Genomic DNA, 16,902 nt, shown 5'->3' with positions numbered 1-16,902 from the left:
GAAGGGTATTGTGAAAGTTGAAAGGGTTCAGAAAAGGTTTACAAGAATGTTGCCAGGGTTGGAGGTTTTGAGCTATAGGGAGAGGCTGAACTATCTGGAACTGTTTTCCCTGGAGCATCGCAGGCTGGGGAGTGACCTTATAGAGGGGCTAGGATAGGGTAAATGTACGAGGTCTTTTCTTTGGGTTTGGAGAGTCCAGAACTAGAATGCATAGGTTTAGGGTGAGAGGGGAAAAAATTAAAAGGGACCTAAGGGGCAACATTTTTACACTGAGGGTGTGGTGCGTGTGTGGATTGAGCTGCCAGAGGAAGTGGTGGAGGCTGGTACAATTAGAACATTTAAAAGCCATCTGGATGGGTATATGAATAGGAAGGGTTTAGAGGAATAGGGGCCAAGTGTTGACAAATGGGATTAGATTAATTTTGGATATCTGATCGGTATGGACAAGTTGGACCGAAGCGTCTGTTTCCATATTGTACATCACTATTACTCTATGATTCTAATACACAAGGTGAGGAGTGAGGAATCCTGTTCTTTGTTGTACCATGTTCTCGTTAGAAGCAGATGTCCTTTGCATAATATAGTTGAGGATATCTCTCCAATCTGTATATCCGTACAAAAAAGCAATAATATCATGTTTTCTTTCAACCAGTGAATGGCATGGTGCCAAGAGTGTAATGAAGAGTAATCTACATTTCTAAATAGCCAGAATAGCATTCTGAAGAATAACAAAACAGTCTGAAATATACTGACAACATTCATAAACTAAAATGTAAATGAATTTGTAGATTTACTTCCTCAAAATTTAATAAAGCCTCAGGCTATAAAATTGTGCTGCAGAATATAAGTACTCCAATGTTAAATGCATTAATTTAAAAATCCTTCCTCCGCTAGTTTAGTGAGGGCTCAAATATGTTAATTAGATTTATTTGTTTTCTCCTTCTATTTCAAATAATTTCACATTTGTTCATTAATATCCAACAATAAAATTTCAAAGTAAATCCAGGGAATGCAATCATTTATATAACTCACTAGTTTAACTCTTCTGGTCTATAAAAAATCTGCATTAGTACAATAGTCGATATTATTCTAGTTGGCATGGTTTCGTAAAGCTTCTCTTCCCCCATCTGTCAGATCTGGGATGACATCTCGATGCAATTAAGCCTGCACTTCCTCTGTATCTCAAAAATATTGTGTGTGTTGCACCTGGGATCTTTTTGATTAGTTTGAGGTATTTAAGCCAATTTTATCTCATTTTTTTTTGTCACTCCACAATTACAGCTGCTGAAAAGAAAGCATCCTATCTCCTGAGCATCTGGTTTCTTTGTCAGCCTTTCTCTTCCTATAATCATTGTATCATCTCTTCTTTTCTATTCTGCTGATATAATTACTGACTATTAAGAGCAGGGTTTGTTTAATGCCCAACACCGATCCAAGGAATGTTGGACAAATTATCCTTCGTTACTGCTTCATTTAGTTTGGCAATTTTGAACAATGTCAAGCTAATTTCCCACACTGGCTGTCTGGTTCTTCTCTCTTCAGTCTATGCTGCATATCGATCAGTACAGACCATTTGGCATGAATGTTTATACCTGAGTAAATCAAAGGGGCAAGGTGATTGAATTAGAAAGGAGAGGACGTTATACTTCTGCTTTACACAGCTTAGCCAGCGTGCAGCTGAAGAATTGCACATACTTTTCGGCAGTGTACCACAGGAAGATGTTTTGGCTTGAAAACATGCAGCACAGATTCACATGAATGACAGGGAGCTCAGATTTGAGACCAGGTTACATAAACTTATAATAACCACATCAGTTGTGGTCAGATCTGTGAACTGCAAACTGCACAGTTTATTTCATTTTAGTCTACCTTTACTTGAAGTGTTCCAATTTAAATGGAATCAAGCAGCAAAATGTTACGTCATAAACCAAGTGGCACAGTGGTTAGGACTGCTACCTCAGAGTGCCAGAGACCCAGGTTCAATTCCCACCTCGGGCAACTGTCTGTTTGGGTTTCCTTCAGGTGCTCTGGTTTCCTCCAACAATTCAAAGATGTGCAGGTTAGGTAAATTGGCTGTAGTGTTAGGTGTAGGGGTGGGTTGCTCTTCGGAGGGTCGGTGTGGACTTGTTGGGCTGAAGGGCCTGTTTCCACACTGTAAGTAATCTAATCCAAGTGAAAGTTAATTCTCACATAGCTATTGCTGAGTGTTACCATGTACAAAGTGACATAACTGTTAGGTAAAATATGCATACCAAGGTTAATAGTAGATACAAATAAAAAGAACTTATAAAGGTACAAAGTAAGATCAGTCTGTTCTCAGGGTGAAACTCAATAATGAAACAATAAGACAGGGAAATGAACACAATGATCCTACTGGAGCAGTGTTCTGAGGTATATAAAACAAGTCAGACAAATATGTGTCATTCACAAGAATGATTGGTTTTCCTTCTGGGTTAACACTGCAGACCTAGTTTGAATGAAGATTTCTCTTTCTGAGGTAAGGGTGGAAAAAAGTCAGAATTCAGCAGCTGTGATAACTTCTGTCATGAAGCACCTGGAGATATTCTCTCATAGGTGATCAGAACAGAACAGGTTCTAGGTGGAGGTGAATGCTCTTATAGTTTGCTTTTATGGTCCCACAAGTTGTAGATCTTCATTGCCTGGAGCAGACTAACAGCCTTTGAGCAGTTTAGCCTGTTTTCTGGCATCCTCTCTCTCTCTGATGGTGTCTTTTGAAGTTCTGCTCAAAATGGTATCTTAGAGCCTGTGCTATACAGATTGAAATTCAAACTGGCTATGTTCCCAAAACAGTTGCATCATGCTATCATATTAGGTAACAGACCCATCCATTGTCTATTACTTAAGGGTAACGACTGTGCCAGTCATTAGTTTGAATAATTCTCACTGTTTGTAGTAAGCTAGGAAGGACTGTTCCCATCACCAGGGGAACCATTGTCAGAGTATTTGTTTGATTGTCCTTACTGGAAACTCAACAGCCTGTGCACTAGGAGCAAAATGTCTCATAAATGTATTTTCAAAAAAGTGAATAGATGCCTAACAAAAATCATGATGAAAATTTTTGAAGAAAGAGTACATAAAGCAAGAGAAGTAAACATGAAACAAAAATGGATTATTATTTTACTTATTAAAAACCTGTTTAATATTGCACATATGCAACTGAAATGTAAACAGCTGTGAGTTTGTGTAGTCTGCAAGCAGCTTGAGATGTTGATGTCATCAAACGGAGCAAATTTGTTTATCTGTTGATGAAAAGTTTGATGAATTGCAAAAAAGTCTGGAAGCCATTTTGTCTATTTTGAAGAGACTGATCAGCCCTCCTTACAAAGTACATAATTTGTAATTACACAGTCATGATAATACCGTGTGAAGTTATGTGGTTGAAGCATTTAAATTCTTTGCATAGCATAGGTACAGAGAAACTATTTCCTTTGCTAGGAAAAACTAGGAATGAAGGAGCATAACTTTGAAATTGGGTTTGTCTGGAAGATCAGGGAGCTCTCTCTCATCCACTGGGTTTGATATACCTGAAAGTTTCTGCATTAACAATTGTGGATGTTGGGACAGTTGGATTTCAAAACAAAGTACAGTAAATGTCTGATAGGTAAGATGATATTGATCCCAGGTTGGTAAATGGTGTCGTATTTCAGATCTGCCATGATCGAACTGAATGACGGAATAGGCTGGAGGGCTTCAATGGTCTCAGCCAGTTCCCATGTTTCTAAACACAACATATCAGATGTGTGCTGGCAATTCTAACTTGGCCAACAGTTTAGATGAACCTACACTGTAAAATGATCTTGTCTGGAATTCTGGCATTGAAAATATTGGATGTGAAAATGTGGTGATAGATGCCGCCAGTTGTTATTTTGAAGAATTAAAGTTAATGCCAATTTACCCTTCGAAAGGAGTAATGCTTCAATCTGATCAAAGGGCAAAAAGACTTGGAGGATACACTTCTCCAAAACCATGGGCTGATTTTCAGTTTGTGGTCAGGATCCCACTATCAGCATCAAATGAGTGTCTGGACGCTGCCCCAGTGTTGGGAACAGTTAGCCAACACAATTTTTAAGGCTTACTATCTGATTAATGACAATGGGTGGGCTCCCAATGCTGGTGGGCCATTAAGGAAGGCCTCCAACAGTGAAAGAGCTGCAGCCTGCTGTTACAGATATGAGTACATCCTCTGAGCACGTTGAAAAATTTATACATGTAAAAATGGTCACAGATGCCAGACTGTTCTTGTGAAGGGGAATGTCTGTGTCCTACCCTACAGTTGCAACCATTTTCTGAAAACATAATTTGGAGCAAAGGAGTTTAAACAGCAGTCCAGAGCACTGTCCATCTACAAGTCTGTTATGCTTTGGCCTTTGCAGAGAGCCCAATTGGAAACTTCCAGTCAGTGCAAGTAAGTGACCTTACTAACTTCCTTAACTTGCTCATGAGGTACTGACTCCTCGCTGGTGCTTAGACATTCCTGATCTGACCTGGTCTTCAGTAAATCCATGGGAGTCTGAACCAAGCTGGGGAACCAGAGGCAGGGAATTCCAATCCCATTTACTTCTGGTCCTGTCTCCAGCTTGCCACAGAAGTCCTGACTCACGTTACACCAAGTGTCAGTGAAGAACGATGCAACTGAGATCCACATCTCAGCAATCATTCCATGCTCACAGCTTAAATAACCTGACTGAAGAGCCTTAACAGGAATTAATAGAGGATTCACCAAACAACAGCCACATTTCCTCACTAGCAATGCAAATTACAGATTCCACCACAGTCAAGATATTTTCAACCCAGATTGTCAAAAGAGATTGATTGCATTTTCCATAAGCTGCTTCCTGCCATTTTTCATCACCTTTGCAAAGTTCCTACTTGAAGTCCTCATTTCATAACTGTTGAATTATTACAGCTGTAAAGAGATAAATGAATAGCAATAGGAATTTAAATATGCTGTTTCATTGTGTCACTGAGGGAATTTAAATATGGGGCTGGACTAATGATAATGGAATGCATCCACATTAGAAAGCAAGGGGAATTACAAAAGGCTTACAGAACAAAAATCAAGTATGACCTAAAAGTGGGTTTGCTGCATATTTAAATTGAGTGAAAGTCACTTGTGCTGATTGAAGTTAGATAAACAGATCAAGAGTTCCTACACAGTTACATACTCCTATTTGCTTCTTATGGTCAAATTGGAGATCACTTTAGGTGAAAATTCAAAAACATAGTTGGAATGCAAATACTTCCAAATTTCAGGTTGAGCCAATAATATCTGCATTGAAATCCACAGCTAGAAAATTGTTATCTGTGATTTTCTGATAAGCTGCAGATTGTGTACAAGGCCCAGTTTGTAAATTACACCTTTAGTGTGATTTGACCACAGAATGTTTTTCAAAGGGTTAATTATCAATTATAGACACCTCTCATTCTATGTTCAGATATTCTAACGCCAGGATCAATCTTTGTTGTGCTTTACAGCTCAATCGTAGCAAAATAATCCAATTACTTGAACTGTTACTAGTCATTCTAAAATGAATGTCTAATTTAGCACAGGGTAATGTTAGTCTAATAGGCTGGCTACTTCAAGTTAAATAATTGCTAACCAGTTACTAAAAGCAGGTTATTGTAAAGCACATAGAGTTACATTTTCTGGAGTGCTTGGCCCATTGAATGACAATTAATTTTCTTAGACAATAACAGCGACCACTGGTTATTGCAGACTTTGAAGGGCCTGAGGATGTAGTAAGATGCGATATAAATCTGAATTTCTTCTTTAACTAACAGCTGTGAAACTGATGAGACAACACACATCTCTACAAAAGCTTAAACTGAACCAGTAAGCATACTGTGCGATAAAATAAAACTATACTGTTCTTTTGTTTCTGCCAAAAAATGGCAGAATACATCATCTTACTTTGTATTTAACATTATAAAAAATGTTCTAAGCAGCATGCATAGAATCATCAGTGAGAGGTTAACTGAAGGATCCTCAAGTAATATATTTCTAAGACAATATCCCCCAGCCTCCACAACCTGTGAAGTTCAATTTCTTTGCTCTTGGCTAGAGTTAAGACCTTGATTCCCAATTAGAGGTTCACTGTCCATTTGAAATCATTTGGCTCCTGTGCTCTTGCAACGTGGGAGAATGAGTGCACAAAGAATGTTAGCACATCATTTAAATAGCCCACCCAGTGTTAATGAATTCACTGGGAAACGTGTCAATCAATTTATGGAGAGCATGCCAAGTGTAGCCTTGAGATTAGCTCTGTGTAATTCGCTGCACTGTACATAGCAGGCACACACACATATTCGAGATCCAAGAACAAGTTTTAAGCCCAAGCAGCATGATCAGAGTCTGATCACAGTTTGCATTACTGATTACGACAGGAAAAGAAAATTTTAAATGTAGGAATTCTTATTTGGAATTAATTCTTCTACAAGGACAGTAACCCATCAAATGTACTCGGGGTGTTTTTTTCAGTCTTTCAGTGGGCTGGACAGTGCTGAGAAATATAGGAAAAAATAACAAGAATAAAAAAGTCTGATTCTCAAATCAAGAGAAATAAAATTTCTGATTTTCTCCTTAAGGCTTAAATTGTGCATTCCGAACCTTGTTAATGAGTGAGACTTTTACCTCTGTACATTTCTGTCTCATTTTTTGGCTAACCTCTCCTTACTTGGATGCAATTCACAATTTTCCCAGGTACGAGGGAAAAAAATTAAAAGGTGACAATTCCCAACTTGAAATTCGGGGCAGTTTACCCAGCAGAAGAAACTTGCTAGTTGCTTCTCTGTGCCTGTATCTTACGATGCATTGACCAAAATCTTATGGTACGCTCTGCAGGCAATGACTATCTCCACCCTTCAGCCATGGAATTTGACATTAGCTAAAGAACAGCTTCATTACATTTTCATGGTTGATCTAGAACTAACTCAAAACTTAGGCAGACCTCCTCCCTGCACTGTGGAGCTCACAGCTACCATAAATTGCAACGTTCCTGCGAAGTTGCTCTGCATGGAAGAACATGCCCCTTTGTGCACTTGCAGAGAATGTATTTTATGGCGCTTGGTTTGGTTCTTAGTACTCAATCATTTTGCATTTATTTGGATGCTAACAACATCCCTGGTTTGACTCCCTTTTTAGATTGTTGTGGTTGCCAACACTGAACAGTTAAGGGAGTGGGTGCTGCATCAGTGTCATATCTACAGCATCTCCCAACAGCTTACATGGCTGCATGTGCATCAGATAAACATCCATGTCTAAAGGGCAATGGGAACTGCCCTTAGAGGAGTGACTGTGGTTGGTGGTTGGGGGCTACAGTTAGTCAGGGGATGCTACAACACTCAGTCAATGGTATCATCTCATCTGAATCCAAGTGGTTGCCCACAGTCAGTCAGAAGCTTAGTGTAACAGGTTTCAGAGAACATCTCTAGGACACCCGCATCAACCAACCCCACTGCCCTGTGGCTGAACACTTCAATTCCCCCTCCCACTCCACCAAGGACATGCAAGTCCTGGCCTCCTCCATCACCAAACACTGACCACCCGATGCCTGGAGGAAGAACATCTCATCTTCCACCTTGGGATTCTGCAACCCCAGGGTATTAATGTGGATTTCACCAGTTTCCTCATTTCCCTCCCTCCACCTTATCCCAGTCCCAAGCCTCCAACTCAGCACTGTCCTCTTGACCTGTCCATCATCTTTCCCATCTATCCGCTCCACCCTCCTCTCTGACCTATCACCTTCTCCCCCACCTTTATCTACCTATTGCATTCCCAACTACCTTCCTCCCATCTCCACACCCCTATATCTCTCAGATCCCCTGATGAAGGGCTTATGCCCAAAACATCGATTTTCCTGCTCCTTGGATGCTGCCTGACCTGCTGTACTTTTCTAGCACCACACTCTCGGCTAACAGGTGAATCAGTCAGCGAGACATCAGAATGGGAAACACAAGTCTATGCAAGTGCAGCATTTAGATGTGATGCTGAAGTGATGATAACAATAATAGGAGATATCTCCTACCATAAGGTGGAATCTGACACAGTATAGAAGAGCACAGGGTATTGTGGGGCGTGTGGTGGGGACGGGCCTGGGATGAAGTGTTATAAGTCACCACCACTGTAGCTTTAGTGGGCAGTGGATAACTATAAAGAGGAATATGGTAATAGGCCATGGGAGGAGGAGAATATTTGTGGAGAGGTTAGCAATTAAATAACATGGTGGATGGGAACATGGGGAGTCTCGAGGCTAAAGTCACAGCAACATAAATTATAGTCAATTTATAAATTGTCCATTGCACGTAGCAGAGGGAACAATTTATTACACATCTGTACAGTTACACAGCTAGTCCTAGACTAACCTAAAACTATGCTCTGAGTCACCTGACCCACGTTCTTACAAGAACAGTAACACCTCAAATCTATATATAACAAGTTGTACAGGATTAATCTTGACTATCAGGTGGAGCAGGAACTCACTCACATAGTGAGTGTCATCTTCAACGAAACCTTAATTCTTCAATAAAAGGTGAAAAATGACTGCTATCAAATTGCAGTGGGCAAAGTGGGTTTGATTTATACTTGGTGCGCAGTGGTGGGATCTGCATGCCTGTTAGATGTGCCATCTTTCGATGGTAGTTAGGGAAAACATCAGAAGGATGTTGTGAAACTTGAAAAGGTTCAGAAAAGATTTGCAACGATGTTGCCAGGGTTGGAGGATTTGAGCTATAGGAAGACGTTGAATAGGCTGGGACAGTTTTCCCTGGAGCTGAAGGGTGATCTTATAGAGGTTTATAAAATCATGACGGGCATTGGTAGGATAAATAGTCAATGCCTTTTCCCTGGAGTGGGGGAGTCCAGAATGAGAGGGCATATGTTTCAGGTGAGAGGGGAAAGATATAAAAGAGACCTAAGGGACAACTTTTTCACACAGAGGGTGATCCGTGCACGGAATGAGCTGCCAGAGGAAGTGGTGGAAGCTGGTACAATTGCAACATTCAAAAGGCATCTGGATGGGTATATGAAAATGAAGGGTTTGGAGAGATATGGGTCGGGTGCTGGCAGGTGGGATTAGATTGGGTTGGGATATCTGGTCAGTATGAACGAGTTGGACCGAAGTACATCTTGCTGTACATCTCTGTGACTCTCTGACTCTATGTGATGATTGAAAGCACGTATGGATTTCCTGATGCAAAGGTGTGTTTATAGCACAGGTTGAGTTACCCGTGTTACCTCCAAAGCACTGTTTCTTGCTCTCTCACTATGTCTAGTGTAGTCCTGGGAAGGAGGGGGGGGAGACAGAGCTTGCTCTGGAGTGAGCACTGCAGGCCTGGAAGTTTAGGATGGACAATTCCCCCAGAGGCAAATTCAGAAGTCACATAACACCAGGTTATAGTCCAACAGTCTCCTCTACGTTGGAGAAATGAAGCGTAGACTGGGCGACCACTTTGCAGAACACAAAAAAGACCCTGAGTTTCCAATTGCCTGCCACTTTAACACAGCACCCTGTTCCCTGATCAACATCTTGTGTCTCAAACTTGCTGCAGTGTTCCAGCAAAGCTCATCACAAGCTGGAAGAACAACGCCTCATTTTCCACTTGAGGACCCTGCAGCTTTCTGGACTCAGTATTGAGTTCAACAATTTTAGTGCCTGAACCCTCCCATATTCTAGCCCCCTACCCCACACACATGTTATCACATAGTCTGCCATTAAACGCTACCTATTGTTTGCCACTAACATTCTTCATTAACAGCTATTCACCCTCCTGCCCAGATCGTTATCCATTCCTTTGTCAGTCCAATTGTTTGTCTCTCTTTTGGGCTCTATTCCCACCGAACATTTACTCCTCACCACCTCCCTAACCATATTTCTGGATGTAAACCAACATTTTCTGAGGTACCACCAGTTCTGATGAAGGATCACCAGACCCACAACATTAACTCTGATTTCTCTGTACAGGTGCTGAGCTTTTCCAGCAGCTTTTGTTTTTTTATTGTCCAACAGATTTATTTGAAATCACAAGCGTTAAGAATGCTGCTCCTTTGTCAGGTGAAATCCAGATTCCGAAAGCTTATGATTTCAAACAAACCTGTTGGACTATAACCTGGTGTCTTTGAGTTCTGATTTTGTCTGCCTTATTCCAAAACTGACACCTCCACATCATGGCTCCCAGGGGCATTTCTCGCGAGAGAGGTCAGAGAAGCTGTGTGTTTCATGTCCAGTAGTAGGCTCACTTACGTTCACTATTTTCTAAACAGTGAGAAAATTCATAAAGCCAAAGTACGAAGGGATCTGGGAGTGCCAGTAAAGGATTCTCTAAAGGTTAACTTGCAAGTTGAGTTCCATGATTAAGTAAGCAAATATAGTGTTGTCATTTATTTCAAGAAGGTTGGAATGTAAAAGCAGTGAGGTGCTATTAAGACTTTATAAAGCTCTAGTTAGGCCCCATTTAGAATACTGTGTCCAGTTTTGGGCCCCACACCTCAGAAAGGATATACTGGCACTGGAGCATGTCTCGTGGAGATTCACACGGATGATCCCTGGAATGGTAGGCCTAACATACGATGAACGGCTGAGGATCCTGGGATTGTATTCGTTAGAGTTTAGAAGGTTGAGGGGAGATCTAATAGAAACTTACAAGATAATGCATGGCTTAGAAAGGTTGGATGCTGAGAAATTGTTTCCATCAGGTGGGGATACTAGGACCCGTGGGCACAGCCTTAGAATTAGAGGGGGTCAATTTAGAACGGAAATGAGGAGATACTTCTTCAGCCAGAGAGTGGTGGGCCTGTGGAATTCACTGCCATGGAGCGCAGTGGAGGTCGTGATGTTAAATGTCTTCAAGGCAGGGATTGATAAATTCTTAATTTCTCAAGGAATTTAGAGATATGGGAAGGATGGGGGTAAGTGGCGTTGAAATGCCGATCAGCCATGATTGAATGGCGGAGTGGACTCAATGGGCCAAATGGCCTTACTTCCACTCCTATTTCTTGTGGTCTAATAGCCTTATCCACAGGAACTTCTGCAGGGTTAGGGATTCACAGACACAGTGGAGATGGAGACAGTTACTAGATCAGCTGTGCCCCAAGACAAAAGCTCTTGGTGAGCTGTGTGTGGTTCCTTCTCTGTTTGCATTCAAACTGGCCAACTCATTTCATTACGCTACAACAGTGGGCAATCCTTGAAATACATTGGGATAGTTTAAAGGCCCAAATAAATGTTACATCAATTGCAAGTTTCTTTCTTCTTCACTTCAACTTGTTTTCCCATCTAGTGAAGCTGTTCTTGGGCAATATGGCCTAATTGCTCAAGTATAGAGCGCATTCCAGAATCATTTTGAAATAGCAGCACAGAGACCTGTATCCCATCACCTAGTTGCCCTTTATTTAATTGTGCACAGGACACTGGCTGGGGCCAGCCAGCTCAGAGTCAGTGCCCTCGACTGAGGAGATTCTAAATCCCCAGGGATTTTTTTGATTCTATGATTGGTCAGCCAGGGTTTTCCTGATCCCAATTGAGGATCTCATAGTCAACAGGATCCACCTGGTTCCAATCATTACATTTTCCCTGACATTTCAGTGGATCAATGTACTGCTCAGTATGGAAATTAGTTCTTCAGAATGTTCTTTGGACTCTGCCCAGGTGGTAAAATAGGAATACAATAGCTGGACAGATTTACTTTCCTAACAGTGTAAAAAGCAGTTTGTCATATCACTCTTGATTGCTAACCTTTTGAAAAGTAAAAAAGAAAGAAGAAAAGTTAAGTACTTCTATTTATGCAACATCTTTCAAACCAAGAAGTAATGACTATACTTTGAAACTATTTCAATGCATGCAAATATAGAAGTTACACGCTGAGCAGAACTGGGCTGAGAAATCATGCATTTTAACAATTAAAATAATTAAAATCAGTGTTTGCCATCTAGTCTAACCAATAAAAAGTTGCCACCAGGGTGAGGAACTAGAATGGAGTCAGCCATAACGCAGCAAGAACTGGCACACTCGGGGATGGGGGGATGGGGGGATGGGAGAACTACAAGACTTAAACTAAGTTGTTTTTCTTTAAATGGGGATACGGTATTAGATTGGGAGAGTTAACATCAAGCTTAGGATAGAATCATCGTGTACAGTAGGAATTTCTTCTGACTGGTGAATGGGAATGCTATTATATCCAAAACTAAAATAGTGATTACGTTTTATATTCCAACAATAACTGCCACAAGGGGCCTCAAGTAACTGGTTCGAGTAAAGTCAAGTGAAAATATGTTAGCGATATTAAATTATGAGAGTGTTTTTAATATTTGGAACTCAAGATATTTGCTAAGTTTTCTCCATCATATATATGGATCCTTCTACCGAGAAGAATGGGCTCTAGCAAGGTGTAGCACTAGATCAGGCAGCATCCAAGGAACAGGAGAATCGACGTTTCGGACATAAGCCCTTCTTCAGGAATGAGGAAAGTGTGTCCAGCAGGCTAAGATAAATGGTAGGGAGAAGGGACTTGGGGGAGGGGCTTTGGAAATGCGATAGGTGGAAGGAGGTCAAGGTGAGGGTGATAGGCCGGAGTGGGTTGGGGGCGGAGAGGTCAGGAAGAAGATTGCAGGTTAGGAAGGCGGTGCTGAGTTCGAGGGATTTGACTGAGACAAGGTGGGGGAGGGGAAATGAGGAAACTGGAGAAATCTGAGTTCATCCCTTGTGGTTGGAAGGTTCCTAGGTGGAAGATGAGGCACTCTTCCTCCAACCGTCGTGTTGCTATGGTCTGGCGATGGAGGAGTCCAAGGACCTGCATGTCCTTGGCGGAGTGGGAGGAGGAGTTAAAGTGTTCAGCCACGGGGCAGTTGGATTGGTTGATGCGGGTGTCCCAGAGGTGTTCTCTGAAACGTTCCGCAAGTAGTTGGCCTGTCTCCCCAATGTAGAGGAGGCCACATCGGGTGCAGCGGATGCAGTAAATGATGTGTGTGGAGGTGCAGGTGAATTTGTGACGGATAGGGAAGGATCCCTTGGGGTCTTGGAGGGAAGTGAGGGGGGAGGTGTGGGCGCTAGTTTTGCATTTCTTGCCATTGCAGGGGGAGGTGCCGGGAGTGGAGGTTGGGCTGGTGGGGGATGTGGTCTTGACGAGGGAGTCGCGGAGGGAGTGGTCTTTCCGGAATGCTGATAGGGGAGGGGAGGGAAATATATCCTTGGTGGTGGGGTCTGTTTGGAGGTGGCAGAAATGACGAAGGATGATAGGATGTATCTGGAGGCTGGTGGGGTGGTAGGTGAGGACCAGTGGGGTTCTATCCTGGTGGCGATTGGAGGGGCGAAGTTCAAGGGCGGAGGAGCGGGAAGTGGAGGAGATGTGGTGGAGGGCATCGTCAACCACCTCTGAGGGGACATTGTGGTCTTTGAAGAAGGAGGCCATCTGGGTTGTTCGGTATTGGAATTGGTCCTCCTGGGAGCATATGCGGTGGAGGCAAAGGAATTGGGAATTTGGGATGACGTTTTTACAGGGGGCAGGGTGGGACGAGGTGTAATCTAGGTAGCTGTGGGAGTCGGTCGGTTTATAGTAAATGTCTGTGTTAAGTCGGTTGCCCGAGATAGAAATGGAGAGGTCTAGGAAGGGGAGGGAGGAGTCTGAGATGGTCCAGGTAAATTTGAGGTCGGGGTGGAAGGTGTAGGTAAAGTGGATGAACTGTTCAACCTCCTCGTGGGCGCACGAGGTAGCGCCGATACAGTCACCGATGTAGCGGAAGAAAAGGTGGGGGGTGGTGCTCCCACGAGGCGGTTGAACAGTTCATCCACTTTACCAACACCTTCCACCCCGACTTCAAATTTACCTGGACCGTCTCAGACTCCTCCCTCCCCTTCCTAGAACTCTCCATTTCTATCTTGGGCGACCAACTCATCACGGACATTTACTATAAACTGACCGGCTCCCACAGCTACCTAGATTACACCTCCTCCCACCGTGCCCCCCCAAATTCCCAATTCCTTCGCCTCCGCCGCATTTGCTCCCAGGAGGACCAATTCTAATACCGAACAACCCAGATGGCCTCCTTCTTCAAAGACCGCAATGTCCCCTCAGAGGTGGTTGATGATGCTCTCCACCACATCTCCTCCACTTCCCGCTCCTCCACCCTTGAACCCCGCCCCGCCGCTCATCTTCCACCTAGGAACCCTCCAACCACAAGGGATGAATGCAGATTTCTCCAGCTTCCTCATTTCCCCTCCCCCCACCAAGTCCCAACCCTCGGACTCAGCACCACCTTCTTGACCTTCTTCATCTTCCCGACCTCTCCGCCCCCACCCCCACTCCGGCCTATCACCCTCACCTTGACCACCTTTCACCTATCACCTTCCCAAAGCCCCTCCCCCAAGTCCCTCCTCCCTACCTTTTATCTTAGCCTGCTGGACACACTTTCCTCATTCCTGAAGAAGGGCTTATGCCCGAAACGTCGATTCTCCTGCTCCTTGGATGCTGCCTGACCTGCTGAGCTTTTCCAGCAACACATTTTCAGCTCTGATCTCCAGCATCTGCAGCCCTCACTTTCTCCTATAGCACTCGATCCCCATGACCTGGTTCTCAGCTGATCATGAAAACTGACAACCTTTATTCAGCAATTATGGTGCTTAATTAAAATCTTAAAAGACTAACCTCGAGCCTCTGAGTGCGTCAGATTCCCGAACACATCTGGAATAGAATCAACAGCAAATTAATATCACATTATAACAGAGTGCTCGTCCTTCTAACTGTACAGAGGCACTAATGTAATATCAACACAAGAGGAAGTTTGAATATTGATTTGGTGAATATTTCCCATTGTTTTCATCATCCCTATGAATCATAAGTCAGTTCTTTGATATTAGAGGGGGCTGTTAATGCACTGGGTGACAAACTCTACAACATAAAGAAAGGCTGGATAGGCTGGTACTTCCTTTACTGGAGGGTAGGAGGTTGAGAGGTGACCTTATAAAACCATGAGATGTATAGATAAGGATGGAGGATTTCAAGACTAGGGGGCATATTTTTAAGTAGAGAGTAAAGACACTTAAAAACACATGAGGGACAATTATTTACACAGAGGGTGGTTCACATGTGGAATAACCTTCCTGGCGGTGGATGTGGAAACAGTTATAACATTTAAAAAACACTTAGATCCATACATGAACAAGAATGGTTTAGAGGGATATGGGCCATGAGCAGGCAGGTGGGACTAGTTTAGTTTAGCATCATGTTCAACATGGACTGGTTGAACCGAAGGGTCTGTTTCTGTGCTGTATGACTCTATGGGATGTTGCCAGGGTTAGAGGGTTTGAGCTACAGGGAGAGGCTGAATAGACTGGGGCTGTTTTCCCTGGAACTTTGGAGGCTGAGGGGTGACCTTATAGAGGTTTATAAAATCATGAGGGGCATGGATAGGGTAAATAGAAAAGGTCTCTTCCCTGGGGTGGTGGATTCCAGAACGAAAGAGCATAGGTTTAGGATGAGAAGGGAAACATTTAAAAGAGACCTAAGGGGCAACCTTTTCACACAGAAGATGGTGCATCTATGAAATGAGCTGCCAGATGAAGTGGTGGAGGCTGGTACAATTACAACATTTAAAACGTATCTGGAAAGGTATATGAATAGGAAGGGTTTAGAGGGATATGGCCAAGTGCTGACAAATGGGACTAGATTAGGTTAGGATATATGGTCGTCTTGGACTAGTTGGACCGAAGGATCTGTTTCCATGCTGTACATCTCTATGAGTCTGTCATGGAGCTCATTCACAACTCACCCAAAAATATGATTGCATCTCAAAATTGATAACATTTTGTGCTTCATATAATGCAACCGGTGTGAGGTAAGAGGGTGTTTTTTTTCATGAATGTAATAAATCAAGGCAATATTTCTCAATACAAAAATGCTTGACTTTTGAATCATTTACCACTTTAACATTTTTACAATGCAGTAAAAGTATTATAAAACTTGGCAACCATCAAAAATTCCACATAAATTCAATGTGAAGCATCCAAGTAAACACAAACACTGATAGTTTCTTAGAAGTCTATGAAAAATAGTACAATGTTCCAGTTTTTTTAAAACAACAATGTTGTGGTCACAAAAACTAGCTTCTGCAAGATCATTTCTGGAAACACTTACAAAGCTGACATATAAAAATATTTTCCATTGAAAGGTTTCTTCATTCTGATTTTTGCTTCAATGGTGAATTGTTCTAACCTGATTGAAATATTAGCCCATTACAGCTTATCTTTGCTGGAAATGCATTTGGTTTAAAATATCATCTTCAACAGGGAACAGAGTGCCAATGCAGGAATACATGTCAAAGATCATTTTTTTAAAAATAAGCAGAATTAACAGTAATTTCCATTAGAATCAATCTGGGAGCAAAGTTCAATTTTTACTCCCACTGGAAAATTATAGCCTTCAGTTTGAGGGCTTAGATTTTATGAAAATTAGTGTCAATTTTGGTCCATTTTATGGTCGGTTTCTCTTCATGACGGCCCATGGGATTTCACACATAATTCTCCAAAATTCACCTCATTGGCTATGCACTGTGCTGCTATAGCATACTGCTCATCACGCTTCCCTCTCACCACAGGCAACATACCAATCATTACTGGAAGCTTCTGGATTCCGTGGTGCAGGTGTAATATTTAGAACATACTCATGTGCCTAGTCATAGAGTCATAGCAATGTACAGCACAGAAACAAACCCTTTGGTCCAACTCCTTCATGTTATCACGACAGAACTGTCCTCAATATGGTTGACAGCAGAAAATTGATACCTTTGCTTTTCCTACAAAGAACTAGAAGGTGTAGCAGAGAGCTGTCCTCTTCCCTAAGGACCAGAGGAGACCACACTACCTGATCCTGCCAGCCTACCCTTCTATATTTGCC

At 42.4% G+C, this 16,902-nt stretch overlaps 1 protein-coding gene across 2 annotated transcripts in view; it reads right to left on the bottom strand.

Moving 5' to 3' along the window:
- The window catches only part of tncb (tenascin Cb), a 366,196-nt gene extending 351,523 nt beyond the window's left edge, over positions 1–14,673 (bottom strand). Inside the window, exon 1 of one of the 2 annotated variants that reach the window (XM_072565497.1) lies at positions 14,656–14,673. The gene's annotated coding sequence lies outside the window, so the exon portion shown is untranslated. The remainder of the gene's footprint in view (positions 1–14,655) is intronic. The other variant, XM_072565496.1, reaches the window with a different exon arrangement.
- Positions 14,674–16,902: the final 2,229 nt, after the last annotated feature.

The sequence above is a fragment of the Chiloscyllium punctatum genome, chromosome 49 (genome assembly GCF_047496795.1).
Source record: "Chiloscyllium punctatum isolate Juve2018m chromosome 49, sChiPun1.3, whole genome shotgun sequence".
NCBI lineage: Eukaryota > Metazoa > Chordata > Chondrichthyes > Orectolobiformes > Hemiscylliidae > Chiloscyllium > Chiloscyllium punctatum.
The sequence above is the reverse complement of the archived record's forward strand: the minus strand, read 5'-3'. Positions and strand labels throughout refer to the sequence as shown.